This window comes from Bubalus bubalis, chromosome 20 (assembly GCF_019923935.1).
Source record: "Bubalus bubalis isolate 160015118507 breed Murrah chromosome 20, NDDB_SH_1, whole genome shotgun sequence".
NCBI lineage: Eukaryota > Metazoa > Chordata > Mammalia > Artiodactyla > Bovidae > Bubalus > Bubalus bubalis.
In genome coordinates, this window is record NC_059176.1 from 33,572,586 (window position 1) to 33,595,945 (window position 23,360).

A 23,360-nucleotide genomic window follows, 5' to 3' on the forward strand; every position below is an offset into this window, starting at 1 on the left:
GAAAAAACAAGCATGTGAAAGAGTTCTTAGTGTATACTAGATGTGCAGTATATGAAAAATGAGTGTTACTAAAACCTTTCAGTGGCCTCCATTGTTCTTTAGATAAAATCCAAATTCCCTGTCCAGGCATGTGAACTGGCTCAACTTTATTTCTTCCTGCATGTACTGATTGCTTGCTTGATTGATACTGAACTTCTTATAATTCCCAGAATATGCCATGCTTTCATTGTGCCTTTGCCTGCCTGCAACATTGTTTCCAGCCACTCACATACCCCTTTATCCTAGGCTCCCATCAGCTATGTAACTCAACCTAATCCTATGGACATAACTTGAATTTCTCCTTAACTGAGGTATTTCCTACTTCTTCATCCTTTATACTTTCATTGTATTACCCTTGTATATAATCCTGTAGGCTTTGCTTCTTCCTGTTCTAGCAGTTATTATGTGTAAGGTAATACGTGTACTTGTCTGTTTCCTCTGTGTGGCTTCTCTGCTAGCTCAGTTGGTAAAGAATCTGCCTGCAATGCAGGAGACCTAGGTTCGATCCCTGGGTCAGGAAGACCTCTTGGAGAAGGAAGTGGCAGCCCATTCCAGTTTTCTTGTCTGGGAAATCCCATGGACAGAGGAGCCTGGCGGGCTACAGTCCATGGGGTCTCAGAGAGTTGGATATGACGGAGTGACTAACCCCTTTCATTTTCTGTAAACTCATGAAGATGGAATTTGCCTTTAACTTCTTTTCCCTAATACTGACGAGTTTCTGCAACTCAGAGTGTGAGTGAACATTTTATAAATAAATGTAGGTTCTCCCTAAACAGATTCACAGTATATATATGCTTAGATGATTGTATGACTTTAAAAAATAACTTAAAGTTGTCTATATTTATAGATTTCAGACTTCACAATAATTAAATCAAAATTTGAACCTTATAATCAGACTACTTTGCCCACCATTTGCCACTCTCTATGGGTTTATTAAAAGAGATGAACTCATCAGGGTGCAAGCAGAAAGTTACTTTATTCTTTTCTGTCACTGAATATAAAATTTGAACTCTGAATATTATTTTTTCCATATCTTAATGCTTTTCAAGAACCTATCTTTGTTCTGCCATGCATTTGCTCTTCTTCCTTTCTCTTCCTCTTGCACTTCTCTCTCTCTCCTTTTATTTTTTTCTCCTTTTATTACTTCTTTTCTCACTCTTTGGCATTGCGAAGTAGTCTTAATGTTCAGGCAATATAAAAACAGGCTGCTGCTGCTGCTGCTGCTGCTAAGTTGCTTCAGTCGTGTCCGACTCTGTGCGACCCCAAAGACGGCAGCCCATCAGGCTCCCCCGTCTCTGGGATTCTCCAGGCAAGAACACTGGAGTGGGTTGCCATTTCCTTCTCCAAACTCTCATCCTATGTAAAATTTCTCCCTTATATCAACCTTACTCAAAGCAGGCTTAAAAATCTGAGTGGGAAAGGGGAACAGGACATGTCAACTGATAGACTTTCTTTTCTATTTTTTTCCAATGTTGTATTGGTTTCTGCCATACAACAATGCAAATCCGCCATAATTATACCTATATTCCATCCCTCTCTGCATCCCATCCCTCCAGGTCACCACAGAGCTCCCTGTGCTACACAGCAACTTCTCAGCAGCTCTCAATTTCTTTTTTCTTATTTTTCCTCCCTACTCACTGTGCAGGTCCTGGGTCTTCCAAAGTTTGAACATCAGAAATAGAGAATTACTAATTGCTAGTAAAGGTATGTTGGAAATCTGAATGGGATCTTTCTCTTGGTTTTGAGGGGTTTATCAAGGATTCCTGCTGCCTGAGGATAACCCGGTTAGAATTCAATACTTTGTTTGACTACCTTCCTTAGTCTCTGACTTTCTGGTCTACCACTAGCCTCTACTTCTGGTATTATCTTGTTCCTTTTGTAGTCCTTTGGGTAGACTTTGTTTAAAAATGGCTCAGGACTAGTTTCTTTCCCAGTATCCTTATTTATCCTATGGGAAAATGTTTCTTGAGTCCATAAACTCTGGAATGGAACTCTGGGCCATTTCTGAGGTGGTAGCCCAGAGTGAGATCATCTTGCCCTCTTGCCTTTAGATTTTGTTTCAGCCCTAATTCCAGTTCCTGTTCCATTCATTAAGTGTCCTGTATTCTAAAGGGCATAGGGCAAAATCTGAGTGAATCATAGTTCTGTTTCTTCCTCAAACAATTTATTAACTCCCCTTCTCCAATAGATGCTTTTATTTTTTAATGTGAATGATAGACTAAGGGATACATGAGCAGTTTATGGCCCCCGTCTTTCCAAGTGTTGCGTAGGTGATGCGTCACCTCCGCTCTTGTACTTGGAACCTATTGTTCTCAGCTTTGGATCCTTAGCTGAAAGTGAAAACACAGAAAAACTCACATTTTAACATCCTTTTAAATTACCTACACTGAGGCCCTTGTGAGCAGCTGGCATATCTATGAATGTTCATCCATGTCTGTTATTCCATGCCTTGTCTTAAGCTATTTTGTGACTTTGGGGTATTCTTTTTACCTTTTCCTTCTGGTGGAATCTTACTTGGTCTTCGATGCCCAATTTAGGTGAAGTCTTTACTGCTCTTGGCAGTTAGAATAAGTGCTTTTCTCTAGTGTGTTCTTTGCTCTCACTCGTACTTTGTTTATGATATTAGTGTATTGCCTATAAAAATGTCTATCTTCCTACTAGAGTGTGAGCATTTTTGAGACAGCCACTGACTTCTTTCTTGGTAAATCTCTTACTTTCTGTCTATAATATATTCAGTGTATTATTTGCTGAATTTATGAATCTCTTCTGAGCATTGAGATCAGAGTTTATAATACTATTATTGAGTAATTCATACTAATATTTTTATTTGTTCATTTATATCCTTGATCCAAAAATATTTGAGGGTGCAAGAATTATTTTTATGCCTCTAATTTTTTTAAGCTAGTGGTATTGCCTTTTATTCACTCTTAGGCAAGTGCATTTTAGATTTAGTTCTGTTTTGGCTCAGTTGATCTTCTTCCAGTTTCCTTGCATTTCTTTATTTTTCTTTCTTGTTTTATTACAGTTGATGGGGTCAGTGGTGATTAAATAAGGATATCCAAGTGGGTTCAGATTGAAAGAAAATTCTTTCTATTATTTTCTTTTCTTATTTTAAATTCCTCAAGTTTTCAGATTGTATCAAAAATATGGTCAGAAATGGTGAAAAATCAAACTATCGGTCTCCAAGAGCTTTGGTTATGAGAGTAGTACACCTATAACAGAAAATTAAATTGAAGCTGTATTTTTGAGAGTAAAGTGCTATTTCAATCATACTTTAATGGATTATTATTTTGAGTGATTACTATACAAAAGTTGACTTAAACAGCTTGAGATGTAACATTGAATTTCTGCTATTCCTTACCATAATAATTTAATGCAATCTTTATTGCTGAAATTTAGCTAAAAGTAGGATTCTTTAATATGTATGGTCAGGTACATATTATTATCATATGGTCAGGTGATAATTAGAGAAGTGAGAAGTCAAAATGGCATTGTAAGTACAAATAATTGAAAAATTCCTTATATGTTTAAAAAAATATTTTTCCTGGAATCTCCCAAATAAATGTAGATAGTATACTAAAAAAGTAAAAGAGAGAGAAAAAAAATGTGTTCTCTTCAAATCAGATCATAAGAGTTTGAGAGAAGTTAAATCAATTATCAATAAAATATCCCAGTAATTTTTTGCTCCTTATTTCCACATTGCTATTACATATGGATTATCTCATTGAAAATTTCAAAAATTTTTATCTTATTTACTAACTTTCACCAATATAACTGATGACACTTTAACTTTTAATTTCTGACTTTTATCAGTTAACACTTCCTAACCTAGGAATCTTGGTGAATGGACATTCTAACCTTTATGTTAGCTGAAATGGTAAATATGACAAATCTCATAATCAGTTGAATTTCAAGCAGTATTGATGCAAGAAACTATAGTACATGGGATTACTTGTATGAATTTTCTTATTTCTTATACCATTATCATATTTCTTATACAATTATCATATTTCTTATACCAATAAACTTGTGTATTTGTGCTTCATAAGAGGGAACAAACTATAAAATGTGACTGATTGCATCTTAGTTTTAGGTACCAAGAAGCTTTTCCTGCTAATTTACTCTTTTCCCAACCATTGAAGTAATTTAAACATTCTACTTAACAAAATTATTAAAATTATTTTGTATTTTTTACTTAGCTGAGGTGAATATTGCTGTATGATGGAAGTTTGATACTAGAAAGAACAAATTTCTGTTTTTGTAAGTTTTTGTGAACATACTTGGGAAAAGTAAAATTTAGGGAAATTTTTAGGAAGTATCTGGTATATATAGCCACCAGTCATCAAATAGGAAAATCAATACTTAGAAATATAGTATAGTTTTTTGAAATATACTATCTAAAACATACTTTTTAAAAAATTTGTCATTTTGGTTTATTTTCCCTTTTAAGTGGCTCTATTTTTTGATTGTGATATTGTATAGGACTTTAATATAGAAACTCTGTTTTAGTGGGTCAAGTAAAATGTTAAAAATTGAAAAACAATGAACTTTAAAATTCATTAGAAAGTTACCTCTTTATTTTATCCCTAAACTCAGATAGTGATCTAATCTAATACATAATACCTTACTCATGTTATGAATGTAAATGCAAATAATAAGAAAAGTGGCCATTAATTGATAGTTACTTTTTATATTTCTTTTTTGAAATTTTGACTCCGTATTTTCCTATAGTGTGCAGGTTATTACATATTCAGCATGTCTGAAACCAAACCAAATCTTCAGTTCTGCGTTATCAATTCTGCCTCGTGACCTCAATCATTCTTGCTATGCTTCACAGTAAACCTATGATCCAGGGTCAAAATATTACTGCCCTCCTCTCCTTTGATTTGAATATCATCCTACTTATTTCCAAATTCTCATTGTTTGCTTTTAAGATGCCTTGAATCAATATATTTCATTCTATATTTATTGATAAAACTCCAGTTCATTAGTTACCACTTACTAAGATTTGTTTACTAGTTTTATCTTTCTATTATGTTTTCTTTGAGAGTAGACGCCACATATTATGAACATTTGTGATTTCCATAGAGAATATTCTCAGTAAATTCTTTCTGAACTCACTCAATTTATTGTGAGATGGTTGATTCTTGATTTTTAACTCTTAAAAATGTTGAATGGATCACTGAAACATAGGTCAGTCCCACATTTCAAATCAGTCACACATTATTTCAACTATGTGAAATTCCTTCCTATTAGTGTTAATAGTACCAGGAAAGTACCTTAAATGAATTCTAAACAATAATCTAGAAAGAACACTTGACTTGGTACTAATTGTTTGTGTGTTCAGTTGCTTCAGTCATCTCTGACTCTGCAACCCTATGGACTGTAGCCCTCCAGGCTCCTCTGTCTAGGAGATTTTCCAGGCAAGAATACTGGAGTGGGTTGCCATGCCCTCCTCCTGGTCTTCCTAACCCAGGGGTGGAACTTGCGTCTCTTGCATTGAAGGCAGATTCTTTACCCTGAGCCACTGAAGAAATCCCCTGGTACTAATTATGTGAAAACAAATTTCCCTGGCCATATGCTAATATATGTGCTAGTTTGTAAACTCCTGTTACAGCCTGTACACTAAATTGCGTTTTTTTCTTTGATCCCAATTAAAAAATAAAGAGTCACGTGCAATTTGAGAAAATATTTTTAGTGGAAAGCAACTAATACGTGAGTTCTTTTCTTACATTAGTCCCTTTTTTTGACATACGTAATGTCATTTTACATTAGTCCTTCTTTTAGACATACGTAATACAAATGGGAAGCAGTCTTCTTTTGAAATCTTACAAAAGTCAACTCAATTCCCAGTTCCACTGTGGATCTGATTTATTCTAGTAAAATACAGTGACCTCCTAAGAAGAGTGATACCCAAGAACATGCATGGATTGCTTACCATATGCCTTTTCAGCCTGTTTCCACATCACCTGTGGACATCTACATGCCAAATGTGAAGCTCCTGCCAGATCTGTGATACAATCAAATGAAGTAACTCAGGACTATTCTAGGCAGATAAGCAATCACACATGTATAGAAAACAAAACCAAAAAGCAGCCTTGTCCTAAGTACCAGGAAATTGAATCAGTAAAGGAAAACTGAATTGGAAGATTTTAATAGGAAAAAAGAGTAGAAATAATTTCACATCATATTTTTCAGTGGAGGCTTTGTAGAAAGTCCATTGTTCTCTAGGAGGCAATTGAATGTTCCCTTTTTCTGTATTTAAATTGAGAATATTTTCACTATTTTGGCAGCCATTATTTATCTTGGTCATTGATAATATTCATTTTTTAGATTATAATGTATAGTCATTTCTCATTTTTTATTTTTGGCATTTTTTAGATAAAAGGCATTTTTAGAACTTCAAAAATTATTTTTGTACTTCCTGTACTAGAGCTTTATAGATAGCTTATTTTTCCCCCTTTGCTTTTTCTTCTTACAGTCTTTGAAGATAATCACTAGTTTATGAAAGTTTTCATTATGAAGGTACTGTCATTTCAGGTTAGATTGAATTTGAATTATGGGCCTTTTCTGGTTTTTTAGAGTATCATAAAAATTTTCAAATGAATGTTAGTGTTATATAGAAATAAGATGACCTCTTATCTTAAAAATATTCAGTCTATAGTATTGAATATTTTGATTAATATAATCCTCTTTTCTCATTCTTTTCCTCTTTCTTTTAGTAGTATGGGTGTATATCTTTACATACGTCTGCTATCTGTCTACACACAAACATACGTATATACATGAGCTCTTAATTTTATAAATTTGCTTTTAATATTTCAGTTTCTCAGTTATTTCTTTGGATATGATAAATTTTCAAAGTAGTTTATTTTTTTGGCTTATATAAAATAAAATTTGAAGTTTATATATGTTTCATAATCTATTTTCCAGTTTCACCCATGTTTTTATTAACATTGATATATGTAGTGGCTCAGGTGGTAAAGAATCTGCCTGAAATACAGGAGACCCAGTTTCGATCCCTGGGTCTGGAAGATCCTCTGGAGATGGGAATGGCAACACCCTGCAGTATTCTTGCCTGGAGAATCCCATGGACACAGGAGTCTGGTGGGCTACAGTCCATGGGGACTCTAAGAGTTGGACATGACTGAGCAACTAACACTGTATCCTTATTTACACACACATGTTGCTTTTATATCCTACATATTTTATGATACCTATTGATGGTTTGTGTCTAACTTACTGGGACTTTCCCAGTGTCTCAGTGGTAAAGAATTCACCTGCAATGCAGGAGTCACAGGAGACATGGGTTCAATCCCTGGGGTTGGGAAGATCCCCTGGAGGTAGGCATGGCAACCCACTACAGTATTCTTGCCTGGAGAATCCCATGGACAGAGGAGCCTGGTGGGCTACAGTCCATGGTGTCGCAAAGAGTTGGACATGACTGAAGCGACTGAGCACACACGTACGTGTCACTTAGTAAGCTTAATATAACTAATATTCTGTTATTTATATAATATTATGTGGCGCTAGTGGTAAAGAACCTGCCTGCCAATGCAGGAAATATAGAGATGTGGGTTTGATCCCTGGGTTTGGAAGATCCCCTGGAGAAGGAAATGGCAACCCATTCTAGTATTTTTGCCTGGAGAATCCTATCGACAGAGGAGCCTGGCAGGCTGCAGTCCACAGGGTCACAAAGAGTTGGACACGACTGAAGCGACTTAGCACACACACAGCACATACAATATTCTATTCTCATCTTCATTCTTTTATTCGATAAATGTTTATTTTGTAGTCCTGTCCTCTTGACACTGTCCTGTATGCTGGGAATACATAAAGTCTCTGCTCTAGTGGAGCTTATATTCTTCTAAATAAAGTAGAAGACATGTAACTCCAAATAAATACATAATTTCAGATAGGCTTAAATACTATGAAGGAGGGCTTCCTGAGTGGCTTACTGTGTAAAGAACCTGCCTGCCAATGTAGGAGATGTAAGAAACATCGGTTCAATCTGTAGGTCAGAAAAATCTCCTGGAGGAAGGCATGGCAACCGACTACTCCAATATTCTTGCCTGGAGAATCCCACAGACTGAGGAGCCTGGTGGGCTGCAGTCCATGGAGGCTGCAAAAATTTGGACATGACTGAAACGACTGGGCACACATGCACACGTACTCCGAAGGAACTAAGTGCGTGTGATAAGAAGTGTTGAGCGGGAATATACTTTACCTAGGATAGCAAGAGGAGACCTCGTCAAAGAAGGGATATTTATTTATTTATTCTTAATTAGAGGCTAATTACTTTACAATATTGTAGTGGTTTTTGCCATACATTGACATGAATCAGCCATGGGTGTACATGTGTTCCCCATCCTGAACCCCCCTCCCACCTCCCTCGGCATCCCATCCCTCTGGGTCATCCCAGTGAACCAGCCCTGAGCACCCTGTCTCATGCATCAAACCTGGACTGGTGATCTATTTCACATATGATAATATACATGTTTCAGTGCCATTCTCTCAAATCATCCCACCCTCGCCTTCTCCCACAGAGTCCAAAAGTCTCTTCTTTACATCTGTGTCTCTTTTGCTGTCTTGAATATAGGGTCATTGTTACCATCTTTCTAAATTCCATATATATGCATTAATATACTGTATTGATATTTTTCTTTCTGACTTACTTCACTCTGTATAATAGGCTCCAGTTTCATCCACCTCATTAGAACTGATTCAAATGCATTCTTTTTAATGGCTGAGTAATATTCCATTGTGTATATGTACCATTCGTCTGCCAATGGACATCTAGGTTGCTTCTATGTTCTGGCTATTGTAAACAGTGCTGCGATGAACATTGGGGTACATATGTCTCTTTCAATTCTGGTTCCCTCGGTGTGTATGCCCAGCAGTGGGATTTCTGGGTTGTATGGCAGTTCTGTTTTCAGTTTTTTTAAGGAATCTCCACACTGTTCTCCGTAGTGGTTGTACTAAAAGAAGGGGTATTTAAATTGAGCTCTCAGCTGGTAAAGAATCCACCTGCAATGCAGGAGACCCTGGTTGGATTCCTGGGTCAGGAAGATCCCCTGGAGAAGGGATAGGCAACCCAGTCCAGTATTCTTGGGCTTCCCTGGTGGCTCAGATGGTAAAGAATTCGCCTGCAGTACCTGGGTCCTGGGTTTGATGCCTCGGTTGGGAAGATCCCCTGTAGAAGGGAATGACACCATTCTGGTATTCTGGCCTGGAGAATTCCTTGTACTATACAGTCAATGGGGTTGGGGTCACAGAGTCAAACATGACCAAGTGACTTTCACTAAATAATTAGGAGGAAGAAAATCACATTCTAGATATCAGGAATAGCAAGGACAGAAATCTTTGAATCTGAATGTGTTTTGGCAGGTTCAGAGCACAGAGACAAATGCTGTGTGTGTTGAACATTGTTAGAGGCAAAAGGTGATGTTTATAACACAGGAGCCAGCTCACATGGGCCACTGTAATGAGAATTTCTTTATAGTTAAAATGTGAATATAAAATGTGAATGTGTTATGATGATTAGCACTGAGGAAATCACCTGCTGTATAGATTAACAAGGGAGGGGATGAGGGGCTAGAAAGAAGTAATTATTAGGAAGTCATTGCAGTAGTCTCTGAACTTATGGTGGCTTAAGGCTTTTTGCTGTAGAAATGACGTTTTAGAGGAGCACTGTTAGAATCTGTGAATGGATTAGAAATAGTGTAATCAACGGTATCCGGAGAAGGCAATGGCACCCCAACTCCAGTACTCTCGTCTGGAAAATTCCATGGACTGAGGAGCCTGGTAGGCTGCAGTCCATGGGGTCTCCAGGAGTTGGACACGACTGAGCGACTTCACTTTCACTTTTCACTTTCATGCATTGGAGAAGGAAATGGCAACCCACTCCAGTGTTCTTGCCTGGAGAATCCCAGGGACGGGGGAGCCTGGTGGGCTGCTGCCTATGGGATGGCACAGAGTCAGACACGACTGAAGTGACTAAGCAGCAGCAGCAGCAGCAATCAACAGTATCAGACATAAATATTAAATATTCTGTGAAATTGTAATTTAATGGACACACTTTTCCATGACAGAAATGTACCATAATTTATTTAGATTACACCTCTGTTTTTGATTAGTTTTTTTCCCTTGTTTTTGCTAGCATACATAACAATCTTGTCGTTTTCTCACCTCACTGCCATTATATATTAAAAATGATTTGTGATGGCTTGGCAGTGTGAAAGGTAAATAATTGTATGTTGCTATTTTAATTTACTTAACTTTGATTACTAGCGAGATTGACATTTTAATGTGTGTATTGATTGATCAGTTGTATTTTTTCAGTTGTGAATTGTTTCTAGCCTTGTTTGTTCGGGGATGTTAATATCTTTCTTATTGTTTAGAAGCACCGTGTTAACTTCCTATAATGATTTAAAGGTCCCAACATGATTTAGCCTTGATATTTCTTGATTACATTGTGTTTCAGTCTCCCCACTACCCTTTATGTTCAAGACACTTCAGCCACTTCTCAAACAGGCTAATCTTTGTCTTGCCTCATGGCCTTTGCACTTGTGGTTATCCATTTTCTGGATCCCTCTTCCTCAAATCTTTATGCGGTTGACTGTGTCTCATCATTCATGTTTTAGCTCAGATGTCAGCTCCTTAGAGGAACTGTTCTCAGCTTTCTATTGTAGCTTCCCTCTTTCCCCTTTCATATACCATCATGTTATTGCCTCTGGGTTTTTTGTTTGTTTGTGTGTTTCCGCAATCTTTTATGGTCTTTGTAACATTTATCACTGTCTGAAGTTATTCATTACTTATTGCCTGTCCTTTCCAATGAGAATGAAAGAACAATGGGGGCAGGTACCTACTCTGATTTGCTTACTGCTGTACCCTCAGGGATAGAATATTGTCAGACCAAATTAGTATATTTGTTGAATGGATAGTATAAGGATATCAGTCTTTTGTGTTTTTCCCTTTTGTAAGTTGTCTTCTTCGTTTATGGCGTATTTTTCTAAAGAATTTTATATTTTCATGGAGTCACATCAGTGAAGCATTTTTCTTTTTTACAAAAGCATTTATTTATTTGACAGCACCAGGACTTAGGTGTGGCATGAGAGATCTTCAGTCCTCTTGCAGCATGCAGGATCTTTAGTTGCAGCATGGGAATCTTGAGCTGTGGCATGCAGACTTGCAGTTGTGGCGTGTGGGATCTAGTTCCCTGACCAGGGGTCACACCCAGGCCCCCTATATGCGGAGAGCTGAGTCTTAGCCATTGCACCACTAGGGAGGTTCCAATGAAGCATTTTTCCTATAGGACATTTTCATTACTTTTAGAAGAAAAGGAACAGCTTCTTCGTCTTGAGCTCTTCCATTTTCCTGTATTCTGATATGTTTATGAATATAAATTTGTCATTTATTTTTATGAATTAAGGAAAGGTTTAAAGATAAAACTAGTTCTTATAAATGTATGTGCTTTCTTCTAGTCTTAATACACATTTATTTATAAAACAGAGGCCATACTGTATAGAGAGCTTTTTATCATTTTTCAGTTGATATTGTGCCATGTGCATATCTAGATGATATATATTCTTAATTTTTCACAAATATAATCTTTTTAATGTCTACAGAATATCCCATCTTAGGCATCTGTAAATATATTATATACTTTTTTTTTTAAATATAGACATAGTTAATATTACTGTTTAAGTTTTGTGTTCACACAAAAATAAAAATTATGATTGTTCCGTTATGATAAATTACTGAACACAGAGTAGTGCATCATGGCAGTATGTATGATAGTTTAAGATATTTGAATGTATTGTGCTCAGTTGTGTCCAACTCTTTGCAACCCCTGTGGACTATGGCCCGCAGGGCTCCTCTGTCCGTGGGATTCTCCAAGCAAGAATACTAGAGTGGGTTGCCATTTCCTTATCCAAAGATATTTGAATATTCACTGCTAAATTATAACTCAGGAAATTGAAATCATGTACCAGCCCTAGTATTAATTTACGCCTTGTCTGTTTCTCATGGTATTTTCCAGTTCCCTGTAACTGTGTGCTCTTAAAATCCTGGCCTGTCTCTTTCCTTCTGTGCCCTCTCCCTAAAGTGTATAAAATGATTATCATATTGTTGTCATATGGTCATCTCTGTCAACCTTTCCTTTATCCTTCATGTCTGTGTTTAAATAACTTTTCTCCTACTGAGGTTGTATATATGGTCACTTATATTTAATGTAAATTTTGATAGTTCCAACTCTTATTTATATCAAACTTATTTTAAAGTATTTTGTAGGAAAAGTTCTCACTGTATTTTCTTTAGTTATGCCAGCCATATCATTTTAGAGTAATGGTATTTTCTAGTTTCATGCTAAATTTTTATATATTCCAGGGTTTTGGGAGAAAGATTTTTTTATTCTAGTCCATTGTTACATTAATTCTTGTTTTATATAATATTGATTTATAACATTTCTTTATTTTGCATTATCTACTAGAGTAATAATTATCTGATTTTGCTATCTCTTATTTTTAAAACTATCCTGGTTTTTGTTATGATTATTTTTCTCATGAACTTAGAATCATTTTGCCAAGTAGCCTTCTCAAATATACCATTCTTGTTTTTTCTTCTCGTGAAATTTTGTTAAAATTATTACATTATTTATATAAGGTATTATAATATCTAGAATTACATATATGAAGTCAGATCAGTTTTCTTTTCTGTCTTAGCAAAGCTTTTTTTTTTTTTTCTGTTAAGATGTCCAGTACATTTCATTTAAAGTCATTCCTAGATGTTTATTTGATTTAAAGTCATTCCTAGTTGCTTTTTCAGAATTTGTTTTCATTTATATATTTAAGTGATTATTTTAGTTCTTGGTTTTCTGGGGTCACTAGAACAATTACCACAAATTTTCTGTCTTAAAAAAACACAGATTCATTTATTCTCTTACAGTTCTGGAGGCCAAAAGTCCAAAATAAATTTCACTGGGCTAAGTCAAAATATTGATTGGTTCCTATGGAGGCTGTAGAGGAGAACCCCTTTTCTTCCCTTTTCTAATTTCTGGAGGCTGTGTGCTCTCCTCCTTGAATCAAGCCAATATCTTGCTTCTGTCATCACATCTTCATCCTCCTTTAACATTATCTCTTTCTTATGAGAACCCTTTGATTATATTTGAGGACCATCTAGGTAATCTAGGATACTCAGCTCATCTCAAGATCTTTAATAACATATACAAGTTTAGAAGGACATTTGTAGTTCTAGAGATTATAATGTGGGTACTTTTCAGGAGGCAGTAATTCACTCTATCACATATAAGAAAATTCTTGATTTTCTGTACTATTTTGCTTTTTCACATATTATTCAACAACTGTATTAAGTGTAGTTGTATTTCATTTATTTCCTAGATAGTCATAAAACTGATAAAATAATCAGAACTTTTTCTGTGTTTTATACTGGTAACTTTTATACCTCTTGTTTCTACTTCTGCCTTTTTACTGCTTTTAGTTTTTAATACAGATGCCCCAAATATTTTCATTTTATTTATCATATTTGCTCATAGTTTAGGATAGGTATTTTTTTCTAATCCTGGGAAGTGATTTGTTCATTATTTCCTCTCATTTGACATATTTGTGTTATATTTATTTACAACCAAATATTAACCCTCATTTGTATTTTGGATTAAATTCTATTTGACCATAGTGTATCAGTTTTTCAACACATTGCTGGACTAATTTACCAGTCCTTTATTTATGATTTTTGAAATATTAACATTAGTAAATATGTTTCATTTTTTGTGTATTATCCTTTGTGTATAGCTTCCTTTTCCATTTGAGATATCAGAGATATGCTAGCTAATAAAATGAATTTAAAGGTATTGTATTTTTTTCTTTAGGCTAAAATAGTTATTATAGCTTGATAATTGTCTCTTCATTTTACGTTTGAAAGACTGCACAAACAATCTGCCCTCAAAGTTTATTTGAATATAGTTTTGACAGATTTTTAAATTTCTTTGTTTAATTAATTTTTGAATCAGTTTTGAAAATTTACATTGTCACAGGCAAGTTTTCCTTTCCATGAAGATTTTAAAGGAACATTGTTCCATACTTACTATGTCTTAAGCATTATGCTAGGTGTACTGTAAATACAAAAATAAAGAATATAGGATTCTTAGTCTCAATGAGCATATAGTACTAAAAAGAAAGTTAATCTTGCTAGAAGCAAGACAGAAGAAATAGACAAGAAGAAATTAACAGTCAAGCAGAACTTCTGATAAGAATTTCATCATTAATCATGAATATAGGCAGCAGAAACCAAGGCATAAAAATGGAATATGGGAAGATTTGAGAGACTTTTAAGTAGAAAATTACAGCTAGAATTTAGGTCTGGCCAGGAAGAAATAATGGGTAGATATTAGAAGCTGTGGAGAAGGAAATGGCAACCCACTCCAGTGTTCTTGCCTAGAGAATCCCATGGACAGAGGAATCTGGAAGACTGGTCCATAGGATCGCAAAGAGTTAGATACTACTGAAGTGACTTAGCATATTAGAAGCTGTTGTAGATATTCTAGATGTTCTTGAATTTTATCATCACCAGATTTGTATTTTTAAAAGATTAGTCAGATGGTAGTGTGGAGGACTTTACTGAAGGCAGTTAGAAACAGGTTGGTCATTGCATTAATACAAAAGAGACGTAAGTGCCTCCTAAACTAGAGATAGAAGTAGAAATTGAAAAGAAGAAAGGAATATAGATTAAAATATGCTAATAAAGTAGAATCACCAAAGACTTGTTCACTGGTTGAATGCACTGGGTTGGCCATGAAGTTTGTTCGGATTTCCTATATTCTGTTACAGAAACCCAAATGGACTTTCTCGCCAACCCAATAGTAGCTGAGGGAAAAGTTAAGACAACTCCCAGCTTTTGTCAAGTGTATTTGGGGTTGAAATGTTTGCTTTAACTTTATTTCATAAAAATAAGCTCTGATTTCATTTGAAATGCTTTAGTGTATTCTGGAGAAGGCAATGGCAACCCACTCCAGTACTCTTGCCTGGAAATTTCCATGGACAGAGGAGCCTGGAAGGCTGCAGTCCATGGGGTTGCTAGGAGTTGGACACGACTGAGCGACTTCACTTTCACTTTTCACTTTCATGCATTGGAGAAGGAAATGGCAACCCACTCCAGTGTTCTTGCCTGGAGAATCCCAGGGATGGGGGAGCCTGTTGGGCTGCCGTCTATGGGGTCGCAGAGAGTCGGACACGACTGAAGTGACGTAGCAGCAGCAGCAGTGTATTCTAGACAGGTTGTCATAATGTGAAAGGCTGGAATAGGCAAATCAATATGCAAATGATAGTTTGTTTGTTCGAAACCAAGGTTATCTACTACAGTATGTACCTGGTAGTTATCCAGGAGAGAAGAAATAGGCATTCTATTAAGATTTCTGAACCATATAGCATGAATGGTGATCTAAAAGATCATATTTTATTTAGTAATATTTTTAAGTAAATCTTTAGTGGAAAAGTGAAATTAAAAAAATTAATGTGGGAGTTTAAACATCTTGTTTGAAATTTGTTTGAAGAAATTTCTCAGCAAATGTATACCAAGCACATAAGATGTATGGATATCAAAATGAAATATCTTCTGCACTCAAAAGATCTGAAAGTCTTGTAAGATGTTTTATAAGGGTGATTTCAAAGTATCTATTCAGTTGCCTTACATACGTGAGTTATGTAAGCCCATGTAAGTACCATCACATGGGCCTATATATTTTCCTCATGCCAAAAATTTCATACTAATACTTCCCCGGAACGCCAAATAATACTTCCCCGGACCGCCAAGTAATACTTGCCAGACTACCCCACCCCCACCCACAATGTTCCTTCTTCATTCTCTCTTGCCACTGACAATCACTGCTCTGTTTTCTATTACAGTAGAATCAATTAGACTTTTTAGAGTTTTATTTAAATGGAATCAAAATATGTAGCCAAGTGTGTAGGTTTCTTTTGCCCTGTATAATATTTTCATCCTTGTTGTTACATGTATAAGTAATTTATTACTTTGCGTTGTTGAGGAGTGGTCATTGTCTGTATATATAGTTTTTTTAAAAAAAAATTCATTCACCTTGACAGATGCTTAAATTGTTCTCAGATTTTGAAAGGAATAAGATTGCTATGAACATCCAAGTTCAAGTCTATCTACAGGTATATGTTTCATTTCTCGTGACTAAATACTTAGGAATAGAATATCTAGATCAGGTGGAATATTAAACTTTGTAAGAAACTGCCAGACTATTTTTCCACCAATGCATTAGCATTATAGTTGGTCTACATACTTACCAGTACTTGGTGATGTCAGTCTTTAAAAATTTTAGCCATTGTAATTTGTGTGTAGTTTATCTCATTGTAGTTTTAACTTGAGTATTCCTAACGGGTTTTCTTGTGCTTATTGACCATTGCTGTATTTTCTTTTGTGAACTATCTTCACATCCTTTGCTCATTTATATTGGGTTGTTTGCTTTCTTCTTTTTAAGTTACAGCAGTTCTTTTTACATATTCTGGATACAAGTCCTTTGTCAGATGTTCTTCCATGTTATGGATTGCCTTTTTATTTACCTATTTGTGTCCTTTAAGGAGCAGAAAATTTTAATTTTTAAGAAGTCCAATTAATAAATGTTTTATTTTATGCCTTTTGCTTTTTGTGTCTTAAGTAACTTTTGCAAATGTCTAGTTTTCTACTGTTTTATCTCCTAGCAGTTAGGTTTATGATGCATCTTGAGTTAATTCTTGACTGTGGTATGAAACAAATTTAAGTTAAATTTAAATTAAATATTTAATTAAGAGAAGTCTAAAAGAGATTAAGAGAAGAGAAGTCGAAAAGAGATTTTTTTTTGGAATTAAAGATAGATTTGGTATTTGTTTATATAAGAAATCATTTCTAGCTTCTATACCCATACAAAATTTGAAAAGCTTCTTTGTAAATTAATGAATTTCCTGTTAGAGGTGGTATTTAATAAAAATTGGTAACATTCGCAAATGAATTTGTACATATAGATATCATGGTACTTGTCAGGCATAAAATATTAGTAAATATGGTTGGATTTTATGGTTATTGCTAATGCTGTTGTTATATTCAGAGCTCTTGCTTTGCAGAAGTTTGGAGAGGATGATATTTAGATGAAAAACTTCTGGATTCTATTACATATTCCACATAGTGGTCATATTTTTAAGTTGATTGTTTTTTTCTGCCTAATGATGTACTTATTGCTTGCCTTATTAAAATCAGTTTACTAGACGTGTTATCCTAACATATATGAAAATTATAAATTACCAATAAACTCAACGTTTTAGCAAAATTAGTGTTAATGTTAAAGTATATTAAACATTAAAAATTATATATAGTTCTAAGGACTTTTTATCACTATTTAACCAATTGCTCTTATGAAATAAAAACAAAGCAGACTCATGAACTACATCTCAAAAAATATGTTTTTGTTTTTTTGGTTTGAGCTAAGCTTTTTTTTTTTTTATTGCATTACATGGCATGAGAAAATAGTAAACTGGTGCTTTTCTCTGTATATTAGACTTGTATTTGTTTTGTTTTGGTTTTAAGTAATCCGTGTCTATGTAAATATTTCATTCTTTAAAAACAATGAGTTTTCTTTTCCCTTTAACTTTTCTTTTTTATAAAATATAAATAAAGATGTCATATGGAAATATTTATTGAAAAACCTGTTAAGTGAAAGTAGGCATATTAGAGCAGGAATTGGCAAACTTTTTCTGTAATGGGTTGGAAGCTAATATTTTAGGCTTTGCAGACCTAGAGGTAAAATCAGGGATATTATATAGATATTATACAACAAAACAGAAAACATTTCCACAATTTTTTGTTGACAAAATTCAGTCTAAAACAATACTACTAGTAATAACAACACCAGTGGCAGTGGAGAACAACAGAGAGATCTAAAGAAAAGAATTTTGGGGGAATAATGTTTTCCTTATTTAGGGTTCAAAGTCTGCATTCCTATCAAATCAGTTGTAAATTTCCACCTGTACATGCTAATTTTGAATGAGATTTTACATATTTCATTCTTGAAAATGAAATCTCTTCACACAGATAGGTTGTGCCAAACACTGATGTGAATCTAGGTGCATATGATAATTTGGGGGCATATCTATTTTTTCTGAGGCATTTATAGAATTTCAACACATTATTTCCTTAAAATTTGCTTTTAGTATGTCATTATATTACATTAATCATTGCCAACTGAAGATTAGGTGGAAGCTCCTCAAATGTACAGTTAATTAGACTTTGAAATAGATATCTTTTTTGCACTGCATTGAAGTACAAAAATGTTGCAGAAACTGTAGTTTAAACTCAGAAAATACACCTGCTGCCAATGTATGTGGGGTTGAGTTCTCACTTCTCATTTTAATTGTTGATAACATGGGAAATATATACTTGTGATTCAGAAACTTAGTTGTATAAATGACTTGACTGCAGTTTAAGTTTTGCATATAAGTATTGTTTTGCCCTCTATCTTGAATTGAATTCATTACAAGCATTTCAAAGTCTGCAGCAAAAACTAATTTTCAAAGCTATTTGGTGTCAGTAACAGTGGTTGAAAGTCACAGACGTTGTTCTCATTCAGAAAAAATTCCATCCTGGCTGGAGTTCAATAAATCCCAATAAACTTTATCACTGCTAAATTATTGAACTGTTATGTGGTAGGGCAAATCAGGATGTTCATCTTTTATTTCTGATAAAAATTCATAGAATTGGCAATGATTAAGTCTATCAGAGTGAATGAAGTTTTACTCGTGAAGCTACTGGTTTAGTAACACATGATAGATTCAAGTATATTTTACGAGGTATTTGCTGATTTAATAATATAATGAATAATCATAGGTTTTTCAGTGCCTTAATATCTTTACAAGCTTTGTAAATCTGTGCTACTAAGTTTCTTTTGGTCTCACACACATATTTTTACCACTATCAGTGGTAAATCATCTAACCAGATTGTACTGCAAGTTATCAATTCATGATTTCACAACTTTTTTGAAAATATTCTTGCTTGTAGTTTCTCACACAACTGTTAATAGAAGCTTATCCATCAACCACATTACTTCCTTGATAAACAACAACTGGCATTAACTCCTTGGTTAAAAGTTGGCTTTCTCTGGACAAGTTTTAATTTACTCTTCATTGTCAAATGCTTTTCTTCTTTGACTAACAAACGAGCTACACAGAAGCTTACTTTGGTGACACCTGCATTTCATTTTTGTCTTTTCGAATAAGATATTTCAGGTTTTTCTGACCATTTCCTTCTTGTTTGATGGGAATATTATGATGCATGTATAATCTGGTAGTTTTCTTTTGGCCCAGCTATGATGTTATTGCTTAATAATAACACAGTGCTTCCTGTCAAATATAGGACCTTTTTCAATTAATTTACGAAAGCAGCCAACATGACCTAGCAGTCATAGGTCATCTTCTGGAATAATAATGATGTCCCAAAATACCAAGTAAGTTCTTCAAGATGTACTTGGGACACTTTTTCTTCCCATGTAAAATGTGAAGGGATCAATGAAGTGAAAATATTTTCTTTGGTTTTGCATATATGGTAGAGCCAAGAAGACACCTAAGAACATAATTCAAGTAATCATTCCACAAAAGGTGAAAATTTGAATGTTAGAGGAAGTATTTTAAAAACCCATAAAGCAAAGAAGCATTATAAATATTTTACTCTGTAGAAGAGGGTATTACAAACTGAAGAGTACATTAGTAATTTTATCAGAAGTATTTTACCCCTAATGTCATTAACTACAGTTAGTTGCATGTGTCCTTGAAAGTATAATGCAAAAATAACAACAGAAAATCATTTAACATACACATTTTAGGAGGGAAAAAGTATTTGTATGAGTTAACACATACTTGATTTCAAAGTAACACATTCAAATTCTGAGGACTAAGACCAGCTTAATTTTGTTAAAAGTTTCAACTCTTAGCAAAATACATCTGTCTGGTGCTGTGTAATGAGAAAAACATGTCTGTTTTACATTAACAATTATTGTACTTTTATTACCAGCCAACTTATTTTTTGTTCAATGTCTCAGCTGCAAACCATAAAACAGATGTGACCAATTCCTACAGGAGTTTTTTTCTATAGTCAACAAATAACTTTGCTAACTTCTTCTATTTCCCATATAAAAAGGAAGTTTCTTTAGGCATTCGGTATCTTATTATTTAAAGATTCAAATGACCCATTACTATATTGACAATGAAGAAAAGGAAAACAAGATTCAGGAAACGATGGATGACAGTCTTTATAAAACATTTCTGTCTTATCACACCCTAAATGATTATGACTTCATATAACAGTAACATGTCTGAAAGTTATCTGTGAAGTTATTAGAAAATGAAATCACATTCTCCCATTTTATTATCACTCTTGCTTATACTAAGTCCACACGTTCTCCTTCTCACACTTCCTTAACTGTTTGCATTTATCAGTAAATGAATGGCTAATTAACAATCACCTGGGATGGCTAATTCATGAAATTGTGTGTTTCATAGATATCAACACAAGTCAATAATGGGAATGACAGCTAATTTGTGAAAACTGTCTCATAGACACCAACACATGTCAATAATGGGAAAGTATATTCAAAACAAGGAGATTTATTGTTAAAAATATAGTTCCATGGCTTCCATGTGAGTAATTTTGTATTTTTATTACTGGATTAATATGCACTAGGCAGCTTCTGATATTGAAGTGGTCTAAAGCTTGCTCTCTTGAGGTCGTTGTAATATGATCCTCTTAAGTCTCTCAGCCTTCTCATCTTCTAAATCTGCTTCCCTCAATTCTCTAGCCTTTTTGTCTTTACTCTTATTCTGCTCTCTATTCTACAGAGAAAAATGTTAATATATTTCTTTGGGGAAAGGGGTACTTGCTCAGGATTCATTTGAATATGGTAGTATTATAAACACATACTTTATTTGAGATTCTTTAACTTGAGATTCTGAGATCCAAAGTGTTACTCAGTTCAGTTCAGTCACTCATCGTGTCTGACTCTTTGTGACCCCATGGATTGCAGTACACCAGGATTAAAGAAGTTTACATTGTTAAGACAAGGTTCTTTTCATCTGGAAGTTTTAGTTTGCATTAAGTTATGTATTGGAAATATTAGACAGTTCTTCCTTTTCTTGTTGTTTGTCTTTTATCAGTTTTTAAAAATTGCTTGCTGGCTAATTATTTACCCAGTGGAAATCCTCATAATATGCTAACATGCGAGATTAATGTTTTTTGACAGGATTAATGTTTTTTGACAGTATTAATTGAGAAATCAACCCAAATATGCTCAGTAAAAACTCAAATTTGAGAGATGTTAAATATGAGATTGTATTTTTAACTCTGCAAACTGGGTGGGGTTATTGATGACTAACATGGTTCTGTTTTTCATCAGTTACTAAATTCCAAAAGTATAACAACTTTGGATCAGTTGCTTTTGTATTCAAACACTCTTACAGTTTCAAAGCTGGTGTTGCTTAGAAACCTGTATAAACACTTAATGTCTTCTCCAAAGGAAGAAATAAAAAAAAAAATCTTCGCATAATTTTTAAGTGAGATAATTGTAAAACTAGACCAAAAATACATATATTTATTTAAAAGCTCTGGAACTGTTTAGAAAATTCTTAAAGAAATGAAAAAGTATTTAAATTTGTTATAGTATTAGAAATAATATATACATATATATGTGCTTACTCACTTGGTTTACTGACAAATGAACCATGTAAAGAGTTGCTCTTACATTCCTTTGTATTGAGCTACATTGTATCTGAAACTAATATTGGATGGTGAAATTGTATGTTTATGATTTATCTTGAATTTAGAATACAGAGGAACAGAACTAAAAAGTAACTTGTCATTTTCGCATGCATGCATGCTCAGTCATGTCTAACTCTTTGTGACCCTGTGGACTGTAGCCCACCAGGCTCCTTTATCCGTGGAATTTTTCAAGCTAGAATACTGGAGTGGGTTGCCATTTCCTCCTCCAGGAAATCTTTTGGACCCAGGGATCGAACCCTCAATGCATGAAAAAGGGACTTCTGTTCATTGGGTAGTCATGAGCTGTGGTCCTTAGGCTAGAAAAAATACTCACTAAGTTTGTTACATTTTCAGTGATTCTGGGGCCTGGCAGTGCAGTAATTAGATGATCAAGTCCCAGTCTCTGTGGAAATTAACACTATGGCTGCAGATTGTACAGGATGCACACTTCCTATTCATTAGGTACGTGGAAGCCCATGGATGGGAAAGGACCCTTTGAGGATGAACATCAATAGAATCAACAAGCTGATCAGACTTGCACTGCCCAGGTAAGTCACCACAGCCACCTAAGTACACCATTGTCCAGAGTCAAAAAAAAAGCCTAGTGATTCTAGCACATCAGACCAAGGAAGTCTCGGCAAATATGTCCAATCAGCCAGATTCACAACCAGGTGAAAACGGGGACTTAGGGCACCTAGCTAGGGATACCAGACCTGTCTAATCCTACTGAATAGACTATATATATAGGCTTTCTTCCCTCCTCTGGAGGATACTGCTGAGCATTGGTGATTAGACACCTTTCTGGTGAGTCAGCTAGGGTTGAATCTAAACCATATTATATGGGTAAGATAGGGGAAGGACAGAAAAGTGTAAAGTGATTATTACAAAGACTGATCATGCTGCAGAGATTGAATCATGCGGCTATGGATGGTAAGCCACAACCTTGGCTGTGGAAGCGAGAACACCTTAGACACGAGCAAGCTAGGAGTATAGAGAGGAAATATTCATCTCTTAGCTCTTGTCCACAGAGCATATGGCCAATGTAAGCCAAACTATAGCCATCACTTTCAACTCAACTGTTAACCACTGAAGAATCTTAGTCTAATTCTCAGAAACTTCTGACTGACCTGTTTAGTTTAATTCTGTTTAACCTTCGGTACCCTGTGGTCTCCCTCTGCTGCTTAAGGGAAGATAGACTCTTTTGCTTGTTTTTCAGATTATAGCCAATGATTCTGAACTCTTTAAGCTGAGAGGTGATGAAAAATCACATTGCTCTGTACTTCCTGCTGGCCAGTCAAAATGGGTCGTGTGAGTTTGCCAACACCTCTTGCTGCACTTGGGTTAATGACATATTTAAGAGGTTTGACTTTGGCTGAAGAGCTTGGCTGTCTGTCCCAAGTGCATCTGATTACCCTACTGGGAGTCATATTTGATCCAAGCCACTATGAAGACAAGTAAAATATCTGATGAATCGGTTGTGCTCCTGAGATCTGTTGTTGGAATACATGAA

General features: G+C 34.9%; 1 protein-coding gene across 9 annotated transcripts in view; it reads left to right on the plus strand.

Moving 5' to 3' along the window:
• The window catches only part of NOVA1 (NOVA alternative splicing regulator 1), a 170,833-nt gene that overhangs the window by 57,560 nt on the left and 89,913 nt on the right, over window positions 1-23,360 (plus strand). Inside the window, exon 1 of one of the 9 annotated variants that reach the window (XM_044933162.2) lies at window positions 17,414-22,398. The exons of the other annotated variants lie outside the window; for them this stretch is intronic. The gene's annotated coding sequence lies outside the window, so the exon portion shown is untranslated. Of the gene's footprint in view, window positions 1-17,413; window positions 22,399-23,360 lie in introns of those variants that run through there. 9 annotated transcript variants of the gene reach the window in all.